The following is a 12,131-nucleotide window of genomic DNA, read 5'->3' as shown; positions in this document are numbered from 1 at the left end:
CAAATTCTGCCTATTCGGCACGACATATATATATATATATATATATATATATATATATATATATATATATATATATATATATATATATATATATATATATATGTATATATATATATATATATATATATATATATATATATATATATATATATATATATATATATATACATATATATATATATATATATATATATATATATATATATATATATATATATATATATATATATATATATATATATATATATATATATATATATATATATATATATATATCTATATATATATATATATATGCAAAACAACCACTGTGAAAGTATAGTGAAATTCCAAGCGCTTTTGTGACTTCTCACATTATCAAGGAACTATAAAAGCATTACATCAAAGGAAAGCATATAAAGGGTCGATGCCACACCTCACCATCACATCCCACAACAAAGCAACACTTGACACGCGACGACACCAGACTCATAAGAAAGGAGGAACATTGCAGCAGGCCTGCTGGCCCAACTAAACAGGTCCTGATTTATGCAAATAAAAGGAAATATTCACATTATTTTTAAAACTGCTTTTTATGAAACAAGATTCAATTATATTCCTGTCGATCATGGACTTGTTTACCTGGAGAGAGTTTACCTGGAGAGAGTTTCGGGGGTCAACGCCCCCGCGGCCCGGTCTGTGACCAGGCCTCCTGGTGGATCAGCCCCTGATCAACCAGGCTGTTGCTGCTGGCTGCACGCAAACCAACGTACGAGCCACAACCCGGCTGATCAGGAACTGACTTTAGGTGCTTGTCCAGTGCCAGCTTGAAGACTGCCAGGGGTCTGTTGGTAATCCCCCTTATGTGTGCTGGGAGGCAGTTGAACAGTCTCGGGCCCCTGACACTTATTGTATGGTCTCTTAACGTGCTAGTGACACCCCTGCTTTTCATTGGGGCGATGGTGCATCGTCTGCCAAGTCTTTTGCTTTCGTAGTGAGTGATTTTCGTGTGCAAGTTCGGTACTAGTCCCTCTAGGATTTTCCAGGTGTATATAATCATGTATCTCTCCCTCCTGCGTTCCAGGGAATACAGGTTTAGAAACCTCAAGCGCTCCCAGTAATTGAGGTGTTTTATCTCCGTTATGCGCGCCGTGAAAGTTCTCTGTACATTTTCTAGGTCGGCAATTTCACCTGCCTTGAAAGGTGCTGTTAGAGTGCAGCAATATTCCAGCCTAGATAGAACAAGTGACCTGAAGAGTGTCATCATGGGCTTGGCCTCCCTAGTTTTGAAGGTTCTCATTATCCATCCTGTCATTTTTCTAGCAGATGCGATTGATACACAATGTTATGGTCCTTGAAGGTGAGATCCTCCGACATAATCACTCCCAGGTCTTTGACGTTGGTGTTTCGCTCTATTTTGTGGCCAGAATTTGTTTTGTACTCTGATGAAGATTTAATTTCCTCATGTTTACCATATCTGAGTAATTGAAATTTCTCATCGTTGAACTTTATATTGTTTTCCGCAGCCCACTGAAAGATTTGGTTGATGTCCGCCTGGAGCCTTGCAGTGTCTGCAATGGAAGACACTGTCATGCAGATTCGGGTGTCATCTGCAAAGGAAGACACGGTGCTGTGGCTGACATCCTTGTCTATGTCGGATATGAGGATGAGGAACAAGATGGGAGCTAGTACTGTGCCTTGTGGAACAGAGCTTTTCACCGTAGCTGCCTCGGACTTTACTCTGTTGACGACTACTCTCTGTGTTCTGTTAGTGAGGAAATTATAGATCCATCGACCGACTTTTCCTGTTATTCCTTTAGCACGCATTTTGTGCGCTATTACGCCATGGTCACACTTGTCGAAGGCTTTTGCAAAGTCTGTATATATTACATCTGCATTCTTTTTGTCTTCTAGTGCATTTAGGACCTTGTCGTAGTGATCCAATAGTTGAGACAGACAGGAGCGACCTGTTCTAAACCCATGTTGCCCTGGGTTGTGTAACTGATGGGTTTCTAGATGGGTGGTGATCTTGCTTCTTAGGACCCTTTCAAAGATTTTTATGATATGGGATGTTAGTGCTATTGGTCTGTAGTTCTTTGCTATTGCTTTACTGCCCCCTTTGTGGAGTGGGGCTATGTCTGTTGTTTTTAGTAACTGAGGGACGACCCCCGTGTCCATGCTCCCTCTCCATAGGATGGAAAAGGCTCGTGATAGGGGCTTCTTGCAGTTCTTGATGAACACAGAGTTCCATGAGTCTGGCCCTGGGGCAGAGTGCATGGGCATGTCATTTATCGCCGGTTCGAAGTCATTTGGCGTCAGGATAACATCGGATAGGCTTGTGTTAATCAAATTTTGTGGCTCTCTCATAAAAAATTCATTTTGATCTTCGACTCTCAGTCTGGTTAGCGGCTTGCTAAAAACTGAGTCATATTGGGACTTGAGTAGCTCACTCATTTCCTTGCTGTCATCTGTGTAGGACCCATCTTGTTTAAGTAGGGGCCCAATACTGGACGTTGTTCTCGATTTTGATTTGGCATAGGAGAAGAAATACTTTGGGTTTCTTTCGATTTCATTTATGGCTTTTAGTTCTTCCCGCGATTCCTGACTCCTAAAGGATTCTTTTAGCTTAAGTTCGATGCTTGCTATTTCTCTGACCAGTGTCTCCCTACGCATTTCAGATATATTGACCTCTTTTAGCCGCTCTGTTATTCTTTTCCGTCGCCTGTAAAGGGAGCGCCTGTCTCTTTCTATTTTACATCTACTCCTCCTTTTTCTTAGAGGAATAAGCCTTGTGCATACATCGAGTGCCACCGAGTTAATCTGTTCTAGGCATAAGTTGGGGTCTGTGTTGCTTAGTGTATCTTCCCAGCTTATATCGGTTAGGACTTGGTTTACTTGGTCCCATTTTATGTTTTTGTTATTGAAGTTGAATTTGGTGAATGCTCCCTCGTGACTAGTCTCATTTTGTCGGTCTGGGGCTCCACGCATACATGTCTGAACCTCAATTATGTTGTGATCTGAGTATATTGTTTTTGATATGGTGACATTTCTTATCAGATCATCATTGTTAGTGAAGATGAGGTCTAGTGTATTCTCCAGTCTAGTAGGCTCTATTATTTGCTGGTTTAAATTGAATTTTGTGCAGAGATTTAAAAGCTCGTGTGAGTGTGAGTTTTCATCAGAGCTGCCTCCTGGTGTTATTACTGCAACAATATTATTTGCTATATTCCTCCATTTTAGGTGCCTTAAGTTGAAATCCCCCAGGAGCAAGATGTTGGGTGCAGGAGCTGGAAGATTTTCCAGACAGTGGTCAATTTTTAACAGCTGTTCCTGGAATTGCTGGGATGTTGCATCCGGAGGCTTGTAGACTACCACAATGACTAGGTTTTGGTTCTCGACCTTTACTGCTAAAACTTCCACTACATCATTTGAGGCATTAAGCAGTTCTGTGCAAACAAGTGACTCTGCAATGTACAGGCCAACCCCCCCCTTTTGCCTGTTCACTCTGTCACATCTGTATAGGTTGTAACCTGGGATCCATATTTCGTTGTCCAAGTGATCCTTTATGTGGGTCTCAGTGAAAGCCGCGAACATTGCCTTTGCCTCTGCAAGCAGTCCACGGATGAAAGGTATTTTGTTGTTTGTTGCTGGCTTTAGACCCTGTATATTTGCAAAGAAGAATGTCATCGGACTGGTGGTATTGTTGGTACTGGGGGGGGGGATTTTTTTTCCGGCATTAGTATCTGTATCTGTTGGTTTGGAGTGGAGGCCATCGACTGTGGTTCCACTCCAGGAATGACTGGATTTGGTGTACGATTTCTGCCATTTCCTGCCAGTTTTTTTTCCTTCCTGGCACTAAAAAACCTCTCCCTCTTGAGTGGCTGTGGCTACCCAGGTTTTCCCATGGCCTGGATGTTTTGTATCTTTTTGTCCCCTTTAGATGGTATGCCTGGCAATTTAAGTTATAGCACAGTCTTTCCTGTACTGAAGAGGTACACATTTCAGGGTGAAAAAGCTTACAGGAAGGGAGTTTGCATTTTCCTGTTGTCATATGGGCATGGCATTTTCTAGGGTGGTCATAGTTGCATGTCCCATCTGTTTTTCCGGATTTCCCATGCCAGCAGATACCAAGTGCATAGTATGTGCACAGGCTTGGTTTCCGCTTGCCTTGGGTTTCTGTGACTGTATTCCCTGTTGGTGCGTGTTTCCCTGTCTTACTTCTATCATTCCTAGCACCAACAATGGAGCTCCCACCAGTTGTTTTTGGTAATTTATCCTCAGTATTGCTATTGGAGTCCTCTTGTTTGCTATTTCCTGCGGTATTTCTAGTTTGCAATATTGGTTTTATCTTATCTTTGACTACACTTGTTTCCCTACTATGGCTCCTGTCCCCTATGAGGTCATTTATATGTATTCCTTCCTGCGTATAATTCCCGACTACCTGGACAAATTCTCCAGCTTCACCATTACTGTCTCCCAGGACAGCACCTCCAGCTTCACCATTACTGTCTCCCAGGACAGTATCTCCAGCTTCACCATTACTGTCTCCCAGGACAGTATCTCCAGCTTCACCATTTCTGTCTCCCAGGACAGCACCTCCAGCTTCACCATTTCTGTCTCCCAGGACAGCATCTCCCGCTTCACCATTACTGTCTCCCAGGACAGCACTATCAGCCCCACATTTACTGACTACCAGGACATCACCTCCAGCCTTACAGTTTGTGACTACATGGCCAGTATCAAGGGCAGTACCATTCAGCCCAGACTTTTTATGTTCCCATCTGTTGTAGAAAGCTTCCAGGTTTTCTATGAAAGCAGCTTTGATGTTGTCCTCTTTTAATACCCTTGTGATTTTAGTCCACAGATTTTCCTCATTTGGGCATACCCAAAAACACTTCTCTGTTTTAATACTGCTTGTAGCTAGTTCTGGGATATCTGCACAAGGGGCGTGACACCAATTTCCACAAAAATGACAATTTATCCATGTGGAAGCCCGTTTGTTTGACTGACCACAGACTACACACAGCTTCATAATGATTTGAATGGTTGATTTACTGCAATTCTACTAGCAACCTCTTGAATATTCTATTAATAACCTCCTTAAATGAAGCTCTAGCTATTTGTATTTCTGTTTCTAACTGTTTTTGTATATTGGACAGCTTACCGTCACGTTCCTGATTTTTAATGTTTGTGTTTATAAGGGCGCCTACAACCCCATCCGTTTACAGTCTGCTTTATTGTCCAACGAAACCGTTTGAAATCATGGACTTGTTTGATACAACTTTCTCATTTTTTTGAAAATCAACTGGATGGTTAAAATCTCTCACATGAATAAATAGAGCATTGGAATCTTGTCCAGTTCTAATGCTATATTTATGTTGTTTTAATCTAAGTTTGAGACTTTTACCAGTTTGACCGTAATATACTTTATCGCAAATTTTACAAGGAATCTTATAGACACATCCACCAGCATTTTGGGGGGAATTCTCTATCAAAAGTTTTTTTACTGCATCAAGATTTTCAAATACAACTTTGATATTAAAAGTCTTAAGAAGAGAAGGTCATATCAACCAAGTTTTCATGGTAAGGGAGAACCAACATATTTATTGCTGAATAAGGTTGGTTGTCCCTTTTTGGATTGTAAAAAGTATTTCTAGCAATTTTAAAAGATTTATCAATTACATTTCTTGGGTATTTCAAATCATTAGCTATTTCATAAATTTTGAATATTTCTTCATCTATGAACTCTGAACTACAAATACGTAAAGCTCTCAAAAACATTTTTTCCCCATTGATGTAGGTGTCAGCCAGCGTCGACACACAGGTATAGTCCTATGCTAAGAGCTTGCCATTCTTCCAAGGATAGATGGTTTGCTGGGTTGTGGGTATTGTTGGCTGCTAGTGATCGGGGCTCTCTCGGCTGGGCATCCAGCTGTAGCAACGATGTCGTTAAATTAGACACCTGTGCAACTCTTGGGTATCTTTATTGAGGAAACGTTTCGCCACACAGTGGCTTCATCAGTCCATACAAAGGATAAACTTGAAGAACAGGAGGAGAATGAGGTAATCAGTCCCTCAACCTTGAGTCGATGTGGTCAGTCCATCAATCTTGAATTACATTCCTGTCGACCATGGACTTGCTTGATACAACTTTCTCAACTTTTTGAAAATCAACTGGATGTTTAAAATCTCTCATATGAATAAATAGAGCATTGGAATCTTGTCCAGTTCTAATGCTACATTTATGTTGTTTTAATCTAAGTTCGAGATTTTTACCAGTTTGACCGTAATAAACTTTATCGCAAATTTTACATGGAATCTTATAGACACATCCGTCAGCATTTTGGGGGGAATTCTTTATCAAAAGTTTTTTTTTACTGTATCAAGATTTTTAAATACAACTTTGATATTAAAAGTCTTAAGAAGAGAAGGCATATCAACCAAGTTTTCATGGTAAGGGAGAACCAACATATTTTTAGTTGAATAAGGCTGGTTGTCCATTTTTGGATTGTAAAAAGTATTTCTAGCAACTTTAAAAGATTTATCAATTACGTTTCTTGGGTATTTCAAATCATTACCAAATCATTACCAAAATTTATGAAATAGGTAATTATTTGAAATACCCAAGAAACGTAAATGATAAATCTTTTAAAATTGCTAGAAATACTTTTTACAATCCAAAAAGGGACAACCAGCCTCATTCAACTAAAAATATGTTGGTTCTCCCTTACCATGAAAACTTGGTTGATATGCCTTCTCTTCTTAAGACTTTTAATATCAAAGTTGTATTTAAAAATCTTGATACACGACATCATGTCTCCCCTTATTCTTCGTCTAACAAGTGAATGTAACTTAAGAGTTTTCAATCTTTCTTCATAAGGAAGATTTCTAATGCTATGTATTAATTTAGTCATTCTACGCTGAATGTTTTCTAACGAATTTATGTCCATTCTGTAATATGGAGACCAGAACTGAGCTGCATAGTCTAGGTGAGGCCTTACCAATGATGTATAAAGCTGCAGTATGACCTCTGGACTTCTGTTGCTTACACTTCTTGATATAAATCCCAATAATCTATTTGCCTTATTACGTATGCCTAGGCACTGCTGTCTTGGTTTAAGGTTGCTGCTCACCATAACCCCCAAGTCCTTTTCCCAATCTGTATGGCTAAGTTCTACATTATTTAACTTATATTTAACTTATGGACACTCCCGAGCTTCAGAACCTTGCATTTATCTACATTGAACTGCATCTGCCACTTGTCTGACCAAGAATAGAGATTGTCTAAATCCTCCTGAAGTTCCCTAACATCTACGTTTGAATCAATTATCCTACCTATCTTTGTGTCATCGGCGAATTTGCTCATATCACTAGTAATACCCTCATCAAGGTCATTGATATATATTATAAACAACAACGGGCCCTAGACTGATCCCTGTGGAGCCCCACTTGTTACAGATCCCCACTCGGATTTAGCCCCATTTATGGACACTCTCTGCTTCCTGTCTGTGAGCCATGACTCGATCCACGAGAGCACTTTTCCCCAAATGCCATGAGCTGCCACTTTCTTTAACAGTCTATGGTGCGGAACTCTATCAAAAGCCTTACTAAAATCTAAGTAAATAATACCAAATTCTTTATCGTGATCAACAGCCTCAAAAGTTTTACTGAAGAAAGTTAATAAATTAGTTAGACAAGACCGGCCTCTTGTGAATCCATGCTGAGTATCATTAATCAAGCTATACTTATCGAGATGGCTTCTTATAATCTCAGCTATAATTGACTCTAGTAATTTGCCTACAATTGAGGTCAGGCTTATTGGGCGGTAATTTGACGGTAGCGACTTGTCCCCTGCTTTAAAAATAGGAATTACATTAGCCATCTTCCACATATCAGACACTACACCTGTTTGAAGAGATAAATTAAAAATATTAGTTAATGGTTCACAGAGTTCCATTTTGCATTCCTTAAGAACCCTTGAAAAAAGCTCATCAGGACCCGACGACTTATTTTGCTTCAGTCTGTCTATCTGCTTCACAACCATTTCACTAGTGACTGTGATGTTACATAATTTATCTTCTTCAGGCTCACTATAAAAATTAATTACTTGAATATTGTTAGTGTCTTCCTGTGTAAAAACCGAGAGAAAATAATTATTTAAAATCGAGCACATTTCATTCTCTTTGTCAGTGAGATGCCCATAGTTATTTTTAAGGGGACCTATCTTATATCTATCTTTTGTTCTATAGACCTGGAAAAAGCTTTTTGGGTTAGTTTTCGAATCCCTAGCAACTTTAATTTCATAGTCCCTTTTAGGTTTTCTTATCCCCTTTTTAATATCCCTCAATATATTGATTCATAAGACGACCCTCACCTCTTTTGATATGCCTATAAATTCCCTTCTTATGACCTAGTAGATATTTCAGCCTATTATTCATCCATTTTGGGTTATTTTTATTTGATCTAATTTTTTTTATAGGGGATGAACGTTCTTTGAACAGCATGTATAGTGTTCAGAAAACTCATATTGACAGCTCACTTCGTTACCCCAGTCAACAGATGATAAGTGTTCTCTAAGCCCATCGTAATCTGCTAAGCGAAATTCTGGGACTGTTACTGAGTTATCCCTATTATCATACTTCCATTCAATGCTAAATGCAATTGATTTGTGGTCGCTAGCACCCAGTTCCTCTGAAATTTCTAAATTCTTAACAAGGGATTCATTGTTTGTCAGAACTAAGTCAAGCAGGTTATTTCCCCTTGTAGGCTCTGTCACTAACTGCTTCAAAAAACAATCCTGAACTACTTCTAAGAAGTCATATGATTCTAAATTCCCAGTCAAGAAATTCCAATCAATATGACCAAAGTTAAAGTCTCCTAGAATTACTACATTATCGTGCCTTGTGGCCTTAACAATTTCCTCCCATAGTAGTCTCCCCTGGTCCCTATCTAAGTTTGGGGGACGGTATATCACACCTAAAATCAATTTTTCATGCCCCTCTGAAAATTCTATCCAAACAGACTCTGTATGTGTTACTTCAGACTTAATACCCGTTTTTATGCAACAGTTCAAGCGATCTCGGACATACAATGCCACCCCACCACCCTTCCCGATACTTCTATCTATTTGGAACAATTTAAAACCCTGAATGTGACATTCCGCAGGCATGTCCCGACTTTTTGAATTAAACCACGTCTCAGTTATGGCAAGTACATCAATGTTTCCTGCACTAGCAACTAATCTCAATTCGTCCATCTTATTCCTAGCACTACGGCTATTAGCATAATATACATTGAAAGACTCTCCTTTCTCTTTACCCTTCCTGCTCATTTCTGTTTTTCTACTAAACCTATTACTGTCTTTATCACCTAGTGTCACTGGCTTTTCAATATCTACCTCGTTCTGCTTATTACTAGCTCCCCTAGAACTCATAATAATACTACACTGGGACTTCACTGTTTTCCTGCCAAAACCCATACCACTAACTATTTCTAGTTTAAAGTCCTAATTACTCCATCCACTGCAGTTGCCAGTGCCCCCACCCCAGACCTAGATAAGTGGACCCCATCCCTGGCATACATGTCATTTCTGCCATAGAAGAGGTCCCAGTTGACAATGAATGTTACCGCATTTTCCTTACAGTATTTGTCCAGCCAGCAATTGACACCAATTGCCCTGGACAACCATTCATTTCCTACTCCTCTCCTTGGCAAAATACCACATATGACAGGGTTCCCACCGTTCCTCCTAATTATTTCTATTGCTGACCTATACCTGCTAATCAGGTTCTCACTCCTACGTCTGCCAACATCATTGCCTCCAGCACTGAGACAGATAATAGGATTGCTCCCATTACCTCTCATGATGCCATCCAGACGGCTAACAATATCCTCCATCCTAGCCCCAGGAAAGTAAACCCTATGTCTCCTGCTCCTGTCCTTCAAGCAGAACGCCCTATCCATGTACCTAACTTGGCTATCCCCAACAACAACAATATTCTTACCTTCCTTGGTGTCGTTCGTTGTGACGTTCCCGGTAGTCGACTCACATTCGTCGGGTAGCACAGAGAAAGCATTAGATGTTTCCACAACAGATTCCACAGCAGTCCCTTTCTTCTCCATCATTTCTACCTTTCCATTCGTCTTCTTGATCGTCAAGTTCGCTCTATGCTGTCCAGCCACTGACCAATTTCCCTTCTTGAACTGAGGACTCAAAACAGGAGGACTACCACGAATCTTCTTGTTTTCCTCGGTCAGTCGCCGAATCTCGATCTTCGCCATTCTGAATTCTTAATTAAGCTGTTGGTAAAGTTGCTCGATGGAGGGCATCTTGGTTCAGTCCGATGAGAGCACACTCGACACTTCCTCACGGAGCTAAGTACAGGTCACCTCTGAGCTGGACAAGATTCCAATGCTCTATTTATTCATGTGAGAGATTTTAACCATCCAATTGATTTTCAAAAAGTTGAGCAAGTTGTATCAAGCAAGTCCATGGTCGACAGGAATAATTGTATCTTGTTTCATAAAAAGCAGTTTTGACAATAATATGAATATTTCCTTTGGTTTATATAAATTAGATCCATTTATAATTAATATAATTTGGGAAGAATTTAATAATACATTGGACAAATAATAAACTTTAAAATACTTAATTCTTGGGTAGAATAGTTTGTTGGTGGGTTGTGTGAAGGACCTGTCTAGTTGGGCCAACAGGCCTGCTGCAGTGTTCCCTTTCTTATGAGTAGCTCGTCAGGTGTTGCTTTGTTGTGGGATGTGATAGTGAGGTGTGGGCTAGACCCTTTGTATGCCTTCCTTTGATGCATTACTTGCATTGTTCCTTAATAATGTGAGTGGTCACGAAAGCGCTTGGAATTTCTCTATTATTTCACAGTGATTGTTTTGTAAATATATATATATATATATATATATATATATATATATATATATATATATATATATATATATATATATATATATATATATATATATATATATATATATATATACATATATATATATATATATATATATATATATATATATATATATATATATATATACATATATATATATATATATATATATATATATATATATATATATATATATATATATATATATATATATATATATATATATATATATATATATATATATATATATATATATATATATATATATATAAGGACTTGCTTGATACAACTTTCTCAACTTTTTGAAAATAAATTTTAATGGTTAAAATCCTTCACATGAATAAATAGAGTATTGGAATCTTGTCCAGTTCTAATGCTATATATATATATATATATATATATATATATAAATATATATATATATATATATATATATATATATATATATATATATATATATATATATACATGTATATATATATATATATATATATATATATATATATATATATATATATATATATATACATATATATATATATATATATATATATATATATATATATATATATATATATATATATATATATATATATATATATATATATATATATATATATATATATATATATATATATATATATATAAGAGGGTAAGGTACCTAGGGATTGGCAGAGAGCATGCATAGTTCCTTTGTATAAAGGCAAAGGGGATAAAAGAGAGTGCAAAAATTATAGGGGGATAAGTCTGTTGAGTATACCTGGCAAAGTGTATGGTAGAGTTATTATTGAAAGAATTAAGAGTAAGACGGAGAATAGGATAGCAGATGAACAAGGAGGCTTTAGAAAAGGTAGGGGGTGTGTGGACCAGGTGTTTACAGTGAAACATATAAGTGAGCAGTATTTAGATAAGGCTAAAGAGGTCTTTGTGGCATTTATGGATTTGGAAAAGGCGTATGACAGGGTGGATAGGGGGGCAATGTGGCAGATGTTGCAGGTGTATGGTGTAGGAGGTAGGTTACTGAAAGCAGTGAAGAGTTTTTACGAGGATAGTGAGGCTCAAGTTAGAGTATGTAGGAAAGAGGGAAATTATTTCCAAGTAAAAGTAGGCCTTAGACAAGGATGTGTGATGTCACCGTGGTTGTTTAATATATTTATAGATGGGGTTGTAAGAGAAGTAAATGCGAGGGTCTTGGCTAGAGGCGTGGAGTTAAAAGATAAAGAATCACACATAAAGTGG

The sequence above is a fragment of the Cherax quadricarinatus genome, chromosome 12 (genome assembly GCF_038502225.1).
Source record: "Cherax quadricarinatus isolate ZL_2023a chromosome 12, ASM3850222v1, whole genome shotgun sequence".
Classification (NCBI taxonomy): Eukaryota; Metazoa; Arthropoda; class Malacostraca; order Decapoda; family Parastacidae; genus Cherax; species Cherax quadricarinatus.
Note: the sequence above shows the minus strand (reverse complement) of the source record.